The sequence below is a fragment of the Ambystoma mexicanum genome, chromosome 9, assembly GCF_040938575.1.
Source record: "Ambystoma mexicanum isolate Mex_15411 chromosome 9, UKY_AmexF1_1, whole genome shotgun sequence".
NCBI lineage: Eukaryota > Metazoa > Chordata > Amphibia > Caudata > Ambystomatidae > Ambystoma > Ambystoma mexicanum.
In genome coordinates this window covers 1,474,607,949-1,474,620,736 of record NC_090931.1, presented here as the reverse complement: position 1 = coordinate 1,474,620,736, position 12,788 = coordinate 1,474,607,949, and positions in this window count along the sequence as shown.

The following is a 12,788-nucleotide window of genomic DNA, read 5'->3' as shown; positions in this document are numbered from 1 at the left end:
CATGACTGAACCGCCCGGTGAGGCCCTGCTGCAGGTCCGAATCTCAGAATCCAATGGAAGATCCTCCAGGAAACTTCTTCCCTTGAGCTGGTGGGACCAACCAGTTAGCCCAAACTGCAAGCCAGGACCCCTCCTCTGGTCGAATTCGCTGTACAGAGCTACAGTGGGCCGGATAGCCAGGAATGTCGGACCTTGCTTGGGTTTTAAGGAGCGCACCTTTTATTTGTGGTTTTGCTCTGCTGCTGGCTTCTTCCCTGGGTGGCACAGGACACTCCAGTCTTCCTACTTCATGTCAGTCCGACAGTCGCTTCAGGAACCGTGAGTCTGCAGGAACCACCAGGAATGTCCACCTCAGCTACAGCTCCCTCTCTGTTTCAAGGTCCTGTGCAAATCCGGTTGCTCGTTTCGTTAAACAACGGTCAGAGTGTTTAAAATCTTTTGCCAATCCGACGTCTTGTCGTTCGCTTCTCTTTGAACTAACTTTTCTACCAACCAACCTCGTCCGTAATCTGTGCCACAAACTTTACCGCAAACTACCCTGAACTGTGTGATCTTGAGCAAAAGACGTTTGACCCATTGACTTTGGCCCTAAGCCTTTTCTAGCGGATCTCCCCCACTGAAGTTCCTCTTGTTCAATTGCCCTGAGTAGTTACCTGTTGTTTTGCCTGATTTTCTAATAACTTTGACTTTCCCTCCCTTTTAAATTGCTGGAGTGCCATTTTGCTCCCACTTCATTTTGTGAGCTTAACTTGTCTGGAATGTAAGGGAAGTTGTGTGGTGTATTTATGATTGTGATTTTTTAACTTGCTTATAATAGTGAAATGTTATACAACTGTTGAGTAAATAAATATATATTTTTTCTTAGAAACCTTGAGTCAGTGTTTGCCTGAATCATAGTAATTTCTGGCCTTTGTGTAACTATTTGTACTGCTCACTTACTCTTGAGATAAGTCTGGCTGCTCCGCTACTGCTACCACTATAACTGTGTAGTACAGGCTTGCACCAAAGGTGAAATTGTACTGTCACTTGTAGTCTTAATTGTGTATGGTGTTCCCAAAGGGTAATGCATATAATTCTGCCTAACACAGGCTACACCTTTATAGCACATAACTCCAAATCCTATGATAGATACTTTATATTGCGCAAGTTGGTTCGTGAGAAAATGAAAGTGAAACTTACCATTCACTGCTAAGTTGATGGGCATCTTTGTGGTACCTCTACCAAAAACGCTTTGATTCCTTGCACTTTTCTACCCATGAAACTTAGCAAGCTTCCAAAAGCTTTTAGTTTTCCTGGTTCAAAGGGTTTCTTTCCCCATCTTTTCAACACAGTTGCTAAACAAACCTACATAGGCCTGATGCCAATGCTAGACCAGCATGGCATTTTATACATGATGCCTAGGTACAAGGCGAGATGGAGTTAAGGGCCTACTGTCAGGAAGATTTCAAGATAGGGCGCTGTTGAGCAGTCAGCCAGCATAATGGTTGCCTAGCTTCCGAGCTACACTAATGGCCCACTGAAAATTGTATATAGTGGCAGCTATACTGTACCCCATCACCCCCAAATTGGGGCATCTGTAGCTAATACTGGCCAGAGCAACCGGTCCAGGTGTGGAGGAAAACCAGAGCCCACATGATCCACTGTGAGCCGCTGCAGCACTGGGGAGGAGGAGCTGCTAAACATTGCAGCGGCGTGAGAGCAGGCAAGGGACGCAGAGAGTTCTACTGCGCTCCTGAAGCGAAGTTGTACCGGCACCAGGTGTCCCCACCCGACCCAAGAGGATTACAGCAAGCGACCCAGCTGCCACTTTGATGCTGTGAATTGGGACTGGCCTGGCGGGAGGAAGTGCTTTGCCTGTACGTCTGTGGGGGGTGGTAGTGAGGGTTTCACCCCATACTGCGAGGATCCCTGCTGCAGGCTCCCCCTGTACTCTGGCCAGCAGCCTCCTGCACCAGGACGTGGGCCATATATTTTTCAGTGTGGCAGCACTTTGGCCCATCCGGTACTGGGCGGAATGCTGTGTGTAGCTCCCAGATACCCTGTGGAATGGGCTCAGGAATGGACCACAGACGAGCCTGCTCTGGAAGCATGGAAAATGCAATTGAAAACCTACAAGGACCTATTGGACAGCCCAGCGCTATCCCCTTTCTTTGCGGTGGAGCGGGCCCACCGGGCACTTGGACCCAAACCAAAGCCAGGCGACTTTCCAAGATCCATCATCGTGAAGATTCTGAGTGTCCGTGACAGCGATTTGCTCCTCAGCCTCGCCAGAGAGAAGGGGGAGCTCCGACTGGGCTCCCAGACGATATGCATTTTCCCAGATTTCTCTGTCTCAGTTCAACACGAAAGACGCCAGTGCATTAGAGTCTAGAAATTACTTCATACCAGCAACATCCAATACGCAATGCTGTTCCCGACTCCACTAAAATTTTTGTGTGACAAAATTTATTTTTTACCGTCCCTGGTGAAGTGGTTAATTTCATCAATGCTCAAATACCGATCCCAGATAAACAAGAAAACGACAATGACGCTTCTCCACCAATACGAAGGAGCTCTTTAGGGTTGCACAATCAGCTATTCTTACTCCTATGATGAGCACATAGTACCTGAGAAGTAATTTACCACCACTACAGATATATCTGTCTTACCGGTCCTACAATGGCCACATGCAATGGGCCACAGCGGCAATAGCTAACCCTGCAGCAGCTGCTAAGTTAATGTTGTGTTTTGATACCAGAAATGGGCTATGTTGGGGTAGGCCACGTGTGGGGGGACTTGCACTGCTAGGTAGGGGAGGGCAGTGTGGGTGGAGAGAAGGGAGGCTACAGGTTGGTGGGTGGCAGTGGCGGAGGAGGGGGGAGTTGGTCTGGTATTATAACAGATCTGGGTGTACGGTTCCACGCCAGTTGTGCAGCTCAGGCGATTTAGGGAGAGGAAATACATAGAATACTGGCAATGGAATGCTCAGGAAACATGTTCTTAAGTTGCAAAGAATTCAGGACGATTGGTAAACACAGTGTACATTATGTTATAACACATAAGGTATGGTACAACAGTTGAGAATAATGAGCTGGAATGTCTGGGGAACATGGAAGGGTGATATCCTACGTTCAGAGACATGGGGTAAATGTTTTATTCTTACAGGAAACCCATGCTAAAGAAAGGGTATGCTGTAGTATTGCCCCTACATGGAGGAAGAATAGGCACTATACTTCCTACTCCTCGCAATCCAGAGGTGTCATTTTATTAATATATATATATATATATATATTTGTTGTTGTTTGTCTGGTTTGAGGGAAAAATGTAAAATCAGGTTTATGAAGTGTTTTGTATATGTAAAGCCAGTGTTGGATATGAACATATTATGAATAAGTAAGATTTAAATCAGAAGCAGAGATTAAGGCAGATATTGAAACCTTTTTTTGCCTTAAATGCAGCAGATTCCTCTTCCCTGAGTATTAGATGCTAGGCCTTTAAGGTCTACATTAGGGGGATGGTGATATCAAGGAAAGCTGGTGTCTTCAAAAGCATTAGGAGGAATCAGAAACTGCACTAAAAAAGCTCAAAATTAAATATTCATGTTCGCCTGTCCCCGGCTGCTAGAACAAATGCAGACAGAGTTTGAAAGATTTGAGACACGCGCTCAGGGCAGATCTCTCATTTCTCCTTCCTGCAAGTGGCTAGAAGATATGGGGAAGGGGACCGACCATGTAGAACTCTGGCTAGACAAGTTCAGACGGAGAGAGGGCAGACACTGGTTGACTGTATACTGGATGAACAAGGTAACACTAAATGGACAGATGCAGATGTGGGTCGTTCCGAGACTTCTACAAAACACTATATACTGCAGAACCGTTAAAGGGGGAAACAACCCATTCAATCACTACTAGACGACATCACATTATTACGTCTTGATGCACAGACTAGAGCAGAACTCGAGGTCCCCGTCACACTTGAAGAAATCATGGCAGTAATCACCAATTTGCCTAAGGGGAAATCCCCAGTTCCTGATGGTCTCACTACGGAATTCTATCAGGAATATGCAACAGTGGTGGCCCCCAACCGTGGTCGTTGGGGTTTACACTTGGCTGGCCCTCCCGAAATTATTTCCCTGTATGCTGACAATGTAATGTTATTTGTTAGAAACCCATATACCAACCTGGACCCAATCCTTCATGACATTAAATGAATCAGTGAATTCTCCGGCTTCACCATTAACTTTTCCAAATCTGAGGTCTTTCCACTGACAGATAATACAAGTGAAATCCACAGCTCCTTCCCGCTCTGGTGGTCCGCCAACCGCATCAAGTATCTGGGGGTGGTGGTTTCCATAACCCGCTCCTAGCTCTTAGGTGTTTATTACAAAGCAATTAACACACACGTGGAAAATAAACTAAATAGATGGAGATCTCTCCCACTCTGCTGTTGCCAAGCTCTCGCTAATAAAATTACTTTACTGCCTAAGATATTATACATGTTCATTAATGTCCCATTATGGCTGGGCAAGCTGCACTTTGCCAAATTGCAAGGACGATTTGCACAATTTCTGTGGCATTCCAGAGCTGTGCAGAAGAAAGGGGAGGAGATGGCCTTCCCATACGAGAAAGGATGGTTCTCAGCCCAGCATCTGGAACTTTATTGGATAGCTGCCCAGGGCCAGTACTACGCCTCATTCTGGTATGTGACGAAATATCTACCACCCCATGCAAAACTGCCCATTCGACCCAGTCGCCTCAACACTGAAAGCTTGGGCTTGGCGAGCGATATTCGCCTTCACAGGGGTTTCCCACCCATACTATAGATGGCTCCCACTATGGAAATTCCCAGAAATAGGTCCAACGTGGGATGGAGCGTTGAAATTAAGGTGGGAGGGTTTGGGCTTTAGAGCATTGGCGGATTTAAATGTCGAAGGAAATTCATTACACCCACCACATGGAAGCTTGGGCACGGGAGAGCTGGAGGTGATCTGCTCCAATACTACCAGATCCACTCAGCGGTGACCAACAGATGGCCTATGTACCCAAATGAACCTCTTGAGAGACCTGAACTGGCAAATATAGTTAACTGTGGGGATTGCAAGCAAATCCTCTCCACTCTCTATAACATGGTACTGAACAAAATGGCAGGATATGTTGGTGATTTTTCAGTCGCAGGGCTCAGTTTCGTCCGCGTCGTCGAAAGACGCCAGCCATGACCATGCTAGAGACACCACTTGCATGCCTTCGGGCTCGTCGCGATCACCGGGCATCTTCAAGGTCCCGGTCGGACAAGGATGTCGCTGTAGACACGCACAGTTCCGCTGGTCGGAAGAAATGGGGGTGGAACTTACTGATGCCAATGGTCACACATGTGCTCCCACACCAGGAGGGTATCCCTTTGTTTTAGATTCAAGTTAATGCAATTCAAAATACTAAATAGGCTATCCAACATCCCAGCCAGACTAACCAAAATTTTTCAAACTGAAGTGCATGGTTGCCTTAGATGTGTAGGTGCCGCTGCAGATCATCTACATATGTTCTGGGAATGTCGCTGCCTAAGAGTCTTCTGGAATAAAATATTAGCCATCTTGTCCAGGGTGGGGAGTTTCTCCATTGCAATGGAAACCACTGAGCTGCAGTGTAAAATACACAGAGCCTTCGTAAATATTGTTCGAGGGGATTGCGTCCTCCGACCTATTCCATATCTATGACAGTAATCACCACAGCTGTGCTGCTTCGGAAAATCGTTCTGCGTCGATGACGTCGATACGCTGTCCTCGAGGGCCTCCGTCGATCCGTCACCGGATGTTATAAGTAGGACGCACAACGCCCATAGCCACAGTTCTGTTTTTTCCGTGAACGTGTTCGCTTCGGAGATCTTGGCGCGCCTCGGTTCTTCTGATTTCTATCAGTTCTTCGAACTTGGTTGTTTGTGAAGATTTCCATGATGTCTTCGTCTTCTTCCACCCCGCGGCCGGGTTTTAAGAAGTGTCCGGACTGCGGGTCAAAGATGTTGTTGACGGATTCGCACAACGCCTGCCTCTGGTGCCTCGGTGAGGACCACGACACGGATGACTGTGTAGACTCCCAGTCGCTTACATTGAAGGCCTTGCGGGAGTGTAAGAAGAAGCTTTCTGTAGGTAAGGTGGCCAAGCCCCGGAAGTCGACATCCACTGGGCTTTCGACTGACGATTCGAGGGGTGACTCTCTGCATCGTCGGCGTAAGTCCGGGGGGGGTCTCGGTGCAGGAGTAGGTCCTGCCATTCCTCCGCTTCTTCGAGGCACTCACGGAAGCGCCGGCATCGGTCGCCTTCCCCGTCCTCGTCCGAGGACTCTGCCCGTTGGCAGGTGACTTGTCACATTAAGCACTCCACTCCTGCGGAATGGGATTCATTCCGGCAGGATATGTTGGTGATTTTTCAGTCGCAGGGCTCAGTTTCGTCCGCGTCGTCGAAAGACGCCAGCCATGACCATGCTAGAGACCACTTGCATGCCTTCGGGCTCGTCGCGATCAACGGGCATCTTCAAGGTCCCGGTCGGACAAGGATGTCGCTGTAGACATGCCCGCTCCAGGTCCCAGTCCTCGACGCCCTTGAGACCGTTGGAGCCTGTGAGGTCTTCGAAGAAGACATCAGCGCCAAGGTTGTCAAGGGACTCTCTCGAGGCTCTGCCTCTGAGGAAGCAGTCGGGGCTCCACCCTTGAGGACTGTGTCGAAGTCATCAGTGCCACGCTCGATGTCGACACGGATTCCCTCGACGCCTTTCGAGGCTGCTTTGTCAGAGGTACCCTGTGGCACGGTGGAACCCCCTAGAAAGGCTCTGGCTAAGGCTAAAAATGTTTTTGTCCCTTTTTCTGTGCCCACATTCCAGCCTCTGGATTATATTTCTGAGGTGTATGAAGGGTCTGAGGAAGGTATGGTTCCTGAGGAGGTACCTGACGAGATTTTGTCCGGTCATAGCCAGATTGAAGAACTGCGGCAGCCGTTGCACGACGCCAGTGGTCTGGACACCTCTCCGGAGGTGGATTTCTGTAGGCCTGAGCCTGGCACCCATGCCAAGTCCTCGTACCGACGCCTTATATTGAGGGTCACAGAATACTTGGGGTGGTCTGCGCCACCAGTGGATTTTCTGCAGGATGACCTGACGAATATCCTCGACCAAGGACCACCAACTGACCCGGTACTGCCATTCCATATGGCCTCGCAGAGAAGGGTGGCAGCAGCTTGGACTGCTCCGGAGTGTCTCCCGGCAGTGAGCAAGTCTTTGGGCCTCATCACGAGTTTGGCGGTAACCCTTAAATCCGGTGGTCGCGCTATTACCGCCGGATTTAAGGGTCCGCCAAATCAGGGCTTCCGTGGATTTCTCCCCAGCTCTGAGCTGGGGGGAAATCCGCTGAAAATTCGCGCTACTACCGCCGACGGGAAATCCGCTGGTGGTAAGAGCGCGAAAATTCCCCATTGAGCCCAATGGGGAATGGGGCTTTCCCGAACGGGCTCAGTGGGGAATTCCATTACCGCTAAACCCGTGATCCGGCGCTAATAGCGCCGGGGGTTTGGCGGTAATACTGCCGGCGTTACCGCCCAACTCGTGATGAGGCCCTTTGCTACGAAAATACCGCCCAGCCAGTAGCGACCCCTGCTACTTGACCACACACCCCACTCCGGAGAGTTTGGTGGTGCAGGCGGCTACGGCCCCAGCAAAGCAGGCGTCGTACCCTACCATCCCTCCTGATAGGGACGACAAGCGTTTTAAAGGCTGGGCGAAGAAAGTGATTTCTTCAGGGGGTATGGCTTTACAGGCAGCCAACTCTGTATGTGCCTTGTCACGTTTCACGCACACTCTGCGGGACTATATTTCGTTAGCGGCTGATCATATTCCCGAAGTGGAGGAACGAGATTGTTTTCTTGCTATTGTGCAGGATGGCAAGGATGCCATGTGAGTCCGTTCAGTTGGGTCTGGACATGGCAGATTGTGTCAGCCGGTCCATGGCGGCGAGCACCGTAATATGCAGGTTTGCGTGGTTGCGGAAGTCGGGGTTTGCTCCGGATGTGCAAGCCCGGCTCGTCAACATGCCCTTTGATGGTGAACATCTTTTTGGCAGCAATGCTGACGAGAGCCTTGAGAGGTTGCAGACCTCCAAAGCTGCAGCAAGGTCGTTGAGCGCTGCAGTTCGCCAACCTCTGCCTTTTCGTCCTAGGGGACAGCAACGGAGGGGAGGTACCTTTCGATATTACTTTGGTAAATCGAGAGGAGCTGCAAGTCAAAGGGGCCACCGTAGGAGTACCAGAGGTGGAAAACAGGGTACTCGAGGTGCCAAGGCCGCTCGGGCAGTTGCCTCTTTGCCCTCAGGCACTGCCGCAGCCACTTCAGCTCAGTCATGAGGCCATGTCTCATGGTTCGCCGGTTGGGGGAAGGCGTGCGCAGCATCTTGTAGAGTGGCGTACCATTACTTCAGATGTGTGGGTTCTGGAGATCATAGCCCACGGCTACTGTCTTCCTTTCCGGCAGAGGCCTCACGACAATCCACCAGGGAATCTCTCTTTGAAGAGTCTGGATCCGCTCCTTGCGCAGGAAATACAATCCCTGCTGGAGAAAGGCGCCATAGAACTGGTGCCTGTAGCGGAGAGGAACAAGGGATGGTATTCCCCTTATTTTTTTTATTTCGAAGAAAGACGGGGGATTGAGCCTCATCATGGACTTGCACGGTTTGAACAAGCTCCTCAGGAAGGACAAGTTCAAGATGGTTAGTCTCTCTGAAGTCCTCCAGGCCCTTCAACTCCAGGACTGGTTGGTGTCTCTCGACCTCAAGGATGCTTACTTTCATGTGCCGATCCATCCCAAACACAAGAAGTACCTGAGGTTTGCGGTTGGCGACTCGCACTTTCAGTTTCGGGTCCTGCCGTTCAGATTGACCTCCGCCCCAAGAGTCTTCACCAAGCTCATGGTAGTGGTGGCAGCGCATCTCAGGAAAGGGGGGATTCACATCTACCCCTACTTGGACGATTGGTTGATCAGGGCATGCTCTCTTGAGCAAGTCCTGGATCATCTGTCCGTCACCTGCCACTCCCTTCACAAGCTGTGCTTCTCCCTCAACTTAAAGAAGTCCCACTTGATGCCAACTCAGCAGCTCCAGTACATTGGAGCAGTGCTCGACACGTCCCTGGGGCAGTGTTTTCCTCCCCATGTGAGGGCTCATCCCATTCAGCAGATAGTGCACAAGTTTCGGCATGTCCAGAGTCTCCCAGCGTTCGAGTTCTTGAGGTTGCTTGGCCTCATGGCATCCTGCATTCTTCTGGTGCCAGAGGCCAGGTTGCTGATGAGATCTCTGCAATGGGCTCTCAAGATGTAGTGGTCACAGTTCTCCGGCAGGATGTCAGACCCCGTTCAGGTGCCGTCCTCGGTCACCCAGGACCTCCTGTGGTGGCCGTCGAAGGCAATCTGATGAGGGGGGCTCCATTTTGGTTGCCATGGCCGGAGGTGACGATCGTGACGGATGTGTCCCTCACGGGGATGGGGAGCTCATGCCAATGAGTTGACAGTCAACGGTTGTTGGTTTCCGTCGGAGTCCAGACTCCATATCAATCTGTTGGAGCTGAGGGCTGTCAGGCTTGCCCTGAAGACATTTCTGCCGACTGTGCGAGGGAAGAATGTCCTGATTCTGACGGACAACACAGTGGCCATGCACTACCTCAACAAAAAGGGGGGGGCAGGGTCACTTCCTCAGTGCAGGGAGGCAATGCAGCTCTGGTTCTGGGCCATCCAGCAGGAAGTTTCGATCTCGGCAGTTCATCTGGTGGGAGACAAAAACGAGATGGCGGACGCTCTGCGCAGGCAGAGTGCGATCTCTCACGCACGCATCGTCGCAGGAGTTTCTTCGATTCGAAGTCCAAGGACGGCACTACCAGTTCAAGACCCTTCCCTTCGGACTAAAGTTGGCACCCAGGGTGCTCACCAAGTGCCTTGCACCAGTGGCGGCGCGGCTGCGCCTGCAAGGGATCCACGTCTACCCTTATCTGGACGATTGGCTCATCCGAGCAGAGTCAAGGGAACTTGCGGTCGAGCACCCAAGGAAGACAGTCCAACTGCTCACGGATCTAGGATTTTCGATCAACTTCACAAAATCCCTCCTGGTACTGTTGCAAGTTGCCCTGTTCCTGGCAGCCAAGCTCGATACAGTGGCTAGACCAGCGTCTCGGTCGTAGGAGAGGACAAAGGCCATCTTAGGCAAGGTGCAACGGCTGTCGACCATGGACGTGGCCAAGGTGAGGTCCGTCAAGTCCCTGCTCGGCATGATGTCCTCCTGCATTTACCTTGTGCCCCTTTGCAGACTACGGATGTGACCACTGCAGGAGTTCCTCGACGCCCGTTGGATGCAAGCGACGGGCAACTTCAAAGACAAGATCTCGCTCAACGAGACCTTTGACGAGCAATCCGATGGTGGGGCACTCGTGCACATCTGACGGCGGGTATGGATTTCCAGACCCCAGCCCATCAGACGGTGACGACGGACGCCTCATGGGGGGCTCACTCCGAAGATCTCCACGCAAGAGGCCTTTGGCTATTGGAGGAGAGGTCACTTCACATCAACGTCCTGGAGCTCTGAGCTGTGTTCTGGGCCCTCACGTCATTCCTTCCGTCCCTCAAGGGCAAGGTGGTGAGGTGTTACGCTCACCTGGTTCCACGGGGACGCAACCCAGCAGTTGGGACTCAGGTGTCCTTCTCTGCGGTTCCCAGGTGTGACCAGCGGGAGGGTTCTGCCTGGAATACAGGTGGGCAATGTTCAAGACTGGGCAACTGGGGTAAACAGTCCCCCACCACCCCGTATACCCGTGGCCTCACTGGACCTCTCCTCACCTTGTTTTTAATGCAGATGTGCTCTCCGTCCTGCCTTCTTGGCAGGGGCGCGTTGTGCTTGGTGGGTGTTTCCGATCGAGTTACTTCACTGATGCCGGCCCGCTTTGAGTCTTTCAGGTAGGTCTTATTGCTGTGCTATATTATTGTCCTTGCATGCCTTTTTGGTTTAAAGAATGTCTTTTTTCTTCCTTACGTGTGTGGAAGTCCAATATGTGGCATAGACTCAATTGGGTCTCGCTGGTAAGTAATGGCGTTTTTGGTGCACCTTGATGCGGTGAGTAGGCGCTACGTGCAGCGCTATGATGCCTTGCCTCTTGCTAACCTGTTGTCTTGTCTTCCCACAGGTCGCGGTGCCTACCCAGTGCATGGAATTCCTGAGGTGACGCTGGTCGAGGAGTGGCTGGCGAGGTAAGCTTTTCGGCACAGTTCATTAAATTGTAAAAATGTCTAATGCCTTGTTTCTCCCTTTTTTGCAGATCTATCGGATCAGGAGGAGCGCTGGTTCCAGGATGCTGATCTCAAGAGCCGTGGACAGCTAACGATGAAATTACAGGTAAATTGCTGCTGCTAATGATGCCTTTTTTCTCCTTTACAGATGCTGTTCTTCCGAGGTTCGCGGGTGCAGCTGAACAAGGTGCGCGTCACGTTGCAGAATTGCAAAGTAACGCGAAGGTTATCCCAGTCGGGTGTGGTTTAAATGGCTTCAAGAAAGTAGTCCAGGTAAAATAGTCCCTATGGTACCACACCCAAAAATACTATACCGCATAGCTTGGTTCCAAGGAGCCAAGCTATGCGGATGACTCCATGTTCATTGACACTGAAATAAAGTAGTTCCCAATACAAGTCCTTTATCAAGTATGAGCCTGGCCCCAAGAAGGCCTTGTCCAAGGATGCCTGGTTTTAGTGGAGACCCTTCCTGGCCCATGGGCTTGCCAGAGGGTCTTCTGGATGGGGGTTGTGACATGAGGATCTTCACCGGCAACACCACGACGATGTTTTACATCCGGAAGCAGGGAGGCACCAGATCCTCAGCCCTATCCAAGGAGGTCCAGGATCTGTGGCATTGGCCCATAGCCTAAGGGATGTTTCTGGTACCCTTCCACCTGGCAGGAATAAAAAACACCATCGCCGACGCACTCGGCAGGGAGTTGCGCTCGTGCCACGAGTGGGAACTGCGGCAGGATCAAGTAGACATCCTCTTCCCACGATGGGGCAATCCCCAGATCGCCATGTTCGCGACGGCGGTGATCACCAAGTGCCAGAGGTTCGCCAGCAGGTTTCCCCAGCCAAGGAGCATGGGAGATGCCTTCTCGTTCCCCTGGGATGGCCTGTTCCTTTATGCGTTCCCTCTGTTGCCGTTGCTACTGCGACTCATCAACCAACTGAAACGGTCCCGGTGCAGAATGATCCTCGTCGCACCGGCGTGGCCGAGGCAGATCTGGTTCCTGGACCTTCTGGACATGTCGGCGTCTCCCCCAGTCAAACTGACGATGGAAGCGGATCTCCTCGTCAGAGAAGGAGGCGCTATCCTCCACCACAATCCGGCGTCGCTGAACCTGCAGGCCTGGCTCCTGCAGCACTAGAGTTTGGAGGGTACGATATCCCGGTGGACTGCAAGGAAGTGCTTGCAAAGGCCAGGGCGTCCTCGACTCTCAAGTGTTATGGACACAAATGGAAGAGGTTCTCTGTCTGGTGCCTTGCACAGAAGATTAACCCTCTGCGGATTACGGCCCCTCAGGTGCTGCCGTACCTACTGTCGCTGGCCAAGGCACGGCTGACTCACGCCTCCTTCAAGATCCATTTAGAGGCGATTTCCTGCTACTCAAAGACCCCGGGGCGATCATCTCTCTGGTCCCATCGCCTGGTGAAGGAGTTTATGAAGGGACTATTCTGATTATTCCCGCCGGTGAAGGCTCCGGCCCCGGTGTTGGGGAGAATTCTCTCTTTAGGCTGAAT